Source organism: Ipomoea triloba, chromosome 1 (genome assembly GCF_003576645.1).
Source record: "Ipomoea triloba cultivar NCNSP0323 chromosome 1, ASM357664v1".
In the NCBI taxonomy this organism is placed as follows: Eukaryota; Viridiplantae; Streptophyta; class Magnoliopsida; order Solanales; family Convolvulaceae; genus Ipomoea; species Ipomoea triloba.
In genome coordinates, this window is record NC_044916.1 from 37,859,074 (window position 1) to 37,864,635 (window position 5,562).

A 5,562-nucleotide genomic window follows, 5' to 3' on the forward strand; every position below is an offset into this window, starting at 1 on the left:
TTTTATTTTAGTTTTAATTTACAAGAGATGGGGTGGAGAGGAGGGGAGAATGATAAGTTGATGCAGGCCCGGCCCACCCACATGGTGGCCACCTTTAATTTGGTATTGAGGTGGAACCCACCGCCCACCTTCCTGATTTGTGATACATTTCGTAGTGTTTTTGCTAACTTGGTTTAATCACTTTATTGAATAAATAAGAAAATAGAAAAAGAAAAAGAAAACTGTATCACTTTAATTTGCATGGGACCTAATCTAAGGGGTGAAGTCCGTGGCAGCCCATGTGCCTATGTTTACCATAATCTTCTTTTTGATTCATCACCAACTTGTGTGCAGCAGCTGCTTCGCCCGCTTTAATTTGGTAAATAGCCCCGTTTGGATTAAAGTGTGATGTTTACACTACTGTGAATGTTTATTCAGTAATTCTGTGTGTGTGTCTATATATATATATATATATATATATATATATATATATATTTTGAATATATACAACCAACTTTATTACATTATAGTATCTGTTCAAACATACTTTCTAAACCTATTGTACTAACTCTATTATTTTTATTTGTTTATTGTTATACTTCATAAAGTACATTTATCATTTTCCATGTTTATTTAGGTTGAGTATTGACATGTATGCCAACACCGTAGCCAAAGTGAAATTAAGTAATGCATTAATTAATTCCTTCTCTTTCAACTTTTGTGTTAAACAAGTCTTATGCTATCCTCTTCTCTCATCTACTTTATTTGTCCTCACATGACACTATATATATATATGGTGATAGATAGTTACGTTTGTGAGAAAACTAATAATTGATGAATCCTTTGGCCATAATCACTATTACTTTCACATGATTAAATGAGTGGTTGAGTATTAATTAATACTCCATAAGTAATATATATATATATATATATATAAATTTGTTGGAAGCTAGATGGTTCAGGAAGAATTGAAATAGAAGTAATCGATGTAGTGGAATGGGAAGAGATGTGTTGTACCGTTGTCTCTAAAGCTATACATTTAACTTGTCAAAATGCTCCCGTCGTTTCTTTTTATGTATATATGTATGTATATCATTATCATAAAGTGAATATAAATAATACTACGTAATAAACAAAAATATAATGACATTGTGAATAACTTAGGTGAATGAATATATGTTGATTGAGATGGTAGAGAAGAAGTGATGATGGAGATGGAGAGTAGTAGGTGAATTTGGTGATCCAGTTCCATCTCATCTCATCTGCTCTGATCTGCTGCTAAGCTATATATACACATACATTGCTATTTACCAATTAACAACATATATATATATATATAGTTACGTTGAAAGCACAGGCAGCGTGAGGCGTGAGTGGTGCTACATATACTAAGAAGAAGAAGAAGAAGAAGAAGAAGAAGAAGAAGAAGAAGAAGAAGGGAGACAACATCATATCATATCATATGCTGATATGCTGTTCAGCCTGTTCTGCTCTGTTCGAGATCAAATATTTGTCTTTAACATTCAGAGTTCCACTGACACCTAAAACTAACAGTCTTTATTTGGCCCATTAATGCACCTTTGATTTAAGGCCCATTATAATAACTATCAAGTATGAACAATATATTTACTTCCTTCCAAGCCCATTTGATTTGGTAAAAGTAAGAGCCCAATTTTTACTGTTGACCATGATCTATGTAATAGTAGCCTGCAAAATATACATTGTATAAACTTTTTTTAGAAAAATTACATTTGAAGATTATTTCACAATATATAGTTGTTATGGTATAGGTTATGTTTTTTAGTTTCATTATAGTATCATTTTAATAACACATGCTTTAAGTTCATTTGACAATACACAACATTAAGTTCATTTGACAATACACAACATTATTGTATGGGCTCTGTTTTTAATTATATTATAATTATAATTATATAGTACAACGGAAGTAAGATGAGAGTGGGTGGCGGGTCGGAGATGGGAGCACAGTGAAGTGGGCAAAAGTTAAGACATTGGCAGTAGGGTGTCCATATATATATCGCCGGCCGACAAGAATCTTGGATATGGGCAATGGGCGGTGGCAAGCCACCGACTTATCCAACTATATTATATTGTCCCTAGCTAGCTTTACCGAGGGCTATGTTAATTTCAGCTTTCTTCGTAAGTTTACTACTGTACTGGAGCAATATATATATATATTGTAAACCAACATAACTTACTGATAGATGTTAGTAGTTTATCATCGGATAAGATCAGGTAGTCCAGGCCGGGGTAGATACTTTACATACTCGATCTATGGATGTTAATAAAATAATTAATAATGGGAAGGAATCCTCCTGCAAACGGCCGGCCGGGCACATTATATTCACTCATCTATCAATCATCCAGCTCGATCTTACTGTTTTTGAAAACGACCAAAAACCTTTAAAATGAAATCTTGTTAGGAAGGAGTATCAAAAAGATGGAAACAGCGGAAGCATGATCCAGATATAGGAGACAGATCGATGATGAAGCTCAACAAATTTAATTTTATCAACGAATATAATAATAATAACAAAAATATTTTATGGACTCTAAAAATGAATTCTCACTTGTGTTTAAATTTGATTGGAGGAAGGAAAAAGAAATGAATATAATAAACGTCATGCTATCTTATTAAATTGAGCAATTAAAGTATGCTAAATTGTAAGGAGTAGAGTTTGAAAATACATATAGAATTACTCTAATAATAATATAAGGAAGAGCTGAGTAATAAAAAATAATAAATGGAGGGAAAAGAGGCAAAGACGTGCACGCAAAACGATGGAGATTTTGTCAGGTTGTGGCATTATATTGACGCGTTTTGCGTCTCAAATCAAACAACCACTGCACTGATGACAAAGCATCGCACCAACATTAACTATATACACCTTTGACTTTCAACTTCATCTCTTCCTTCTACTTCTACCTCTCTCTTACCTTAATTTACTGCCTTTCAATTTTTTAATTTTTAATTTACTCCAAGTGTCTTTGCAAATGAACTAATGAATGACGTCTATCATCTACCTCTCTACAAGTCTAGAACCAAAATCACTGATTCCAATTCCTAGCATACATTAATTAATTATATACTGTACCACTATTCTATTCAATCACATTCATTTTTTTTTTTTAAATTCCTCTAACTACTCATATTTCTGACCATATTATACATTTATACTGTTCAATGAATCCAGAAGTTTTCTTTTCTTTACTTTTACGTCTGTTTACAAAAATATATATGGTCAACGTTGATATTTTGAAAATTAATAAACAAATACTCCATCTGTAATAGTTATTTTCTCTAGTTCATTTGATGTGTCTGGTTCAATAGACAAAATTTGATTAAAATTACTTTTAATTTAATTATTTATAATATTAAAATTAGTACTATAGGTCACACTTGTGTGTGAGTCGGGTTGGGTCAAATAAAATATTTGTTCCTCATCAAGTGAATTGGAATACTTTTAAATCAAAATGTAAAAGTAATTTTTCTTTTAAATTATTAAAAAAGTACTAAAGAAAATAAGCAAAGAATAAATAGATGATTTAACTAATGAATAATAACATGATAGGTAAAATGTGACATAAAAAATATTAAATATTATATTTCAACAAAATAATACCATGTACAGTAAAATAGTTTTACTGAGTCTTGACTTCCTATAAAATGCCATCCCATAATACATCTTTAAGAAGAAGAACAGAAAAAACGTATGCATTTATTATCTCTCTCTCTCTCCCCCCTTTTTTCCTTTCAAATCCTATCATCCTATTTTTTGAATGATTGAAGTTTTAAATGAAAAGATTCATCAAAAAAAAATTGAAAATATTCAATATTTAATAAAACGTTATAATCTAAAATTGATTCCCTCCATTAATAAAAAAGTTGGTCTGGATGAAAATGGGGAATCTAGAAGTTTTGCTATTGGGAGATAAGTTTAGGAAGACGGAAATATAATTATTGTGGATGGAAATTAGCTACATCAGATGTGATTTTAAAGTAAAATAAGATATATAGTTAGCATAATTCGCGGTTGCATCACATGGAAAAAGAATATGGAATTTGATAAAGATATTGAATGGCAAAATAAACAAACTACGTAGTACATGCACCAACCTAGCTAGTTATATAGCTTCCCATACTATTCCTCTATTTCTTATTCAATTGCTCCAAATATAATAATAATGACTATTATCATTATTAACAAAAATAGTATCATATGGTATATTGAATGCTGAGCAAGTTGTGCTAAAATTAAAGTAATTAATACTACCAAAAGCGATTTATTAGTATCATATTGTATATTGAATGCTGGTTTACCTCATTATATATGATTCTTTACCGACTATGATTTATCTAACGCACACTCTTTAGTAGTGGTTGCGAGTTTTCTTGCCACTGACAACTCAAAAGTAATTAATACTACATAATTTGCAAAAATATTATATCATAAGCGTGGGCATTATTACATTGAGTGATCTCAATTGAGTTAGGTAATGGTTGGACTCTTTAAAATAGGTCTCTATTAGCTTCATAGGTTTGAGCTGATTAGCTTTCCTATAATCATATATAAGGTCAAAAGATGAGTTTCACCCATAACATAATTATAACCTCTCTTGTAAATTAAAGATATTATATTATACTAATGTAAAAATCTTAATTGATGTATTATTCACTAGTTACTTAGACTTGTAAAAAAAAATAATAATAAAATAAAATCCACCGATCTCCGTTGCAATATGAATGAATGGGACAAAATTTTCCCAGTTAAATATAATTCCGTATTTAAATTAATGTACAACAACTTGGGTTTTTGTTAGTAGTTTTTTATTTTTTATTTTATTTTTATTATTATTATTAATGCTTTTCTTAGTAGTTAAGATATGATGTTACTAGAAGCGTTAGCAGAAAAGGACACAAAATTCAGAAAGTCACTACTTGTAGAAATTAACAAACTAGGTGGATCATGGATGGGTAAAATAGCTACCAATCCTTACTAATTAAGGATATAACGAAACCTAAAACACATTAACATAGGAAACGAATAGATTAGACTGGAGTTTTCTTTGTCCAGCTTCATCGGGAATATTTTTTTTTTTTTTTGAAGATAAATATAGTTATTCCATTAATTCATAACATAAAACGTTTACATCAATTATCAATGAAATGGTAAACCATTCCTTACAGTCAGACATAGAAACAACTTTTCTAACTATGCTATAGAAAACTTGAATCGCAAACTGTTTCATAACTATGAAGCTATGTTCCTTCAGGGAGCTTAAAGCTTCTTCAAAAATCTGGGTCTTCGTCATCATTCTTTTTTGCTCGCCCAGGATAAGATCAACACTTGTCGAAACCAAACTAAACGATTTATGCTAATGAAAATGAAAAGCTCGTGAAAGTAACGAGAGAAAAAATGCTCGTGAAACTAACAAGAGGAAAACACAATAATAGAGAAAAAAAAAAGTGGGTAAAGTCAAAGTAGGGTTGGGAGTTCAAGACTATCAACACAAACCCCAATACCTACCTACTATTATTTTATTCAAAAGGAGAGAAAACGA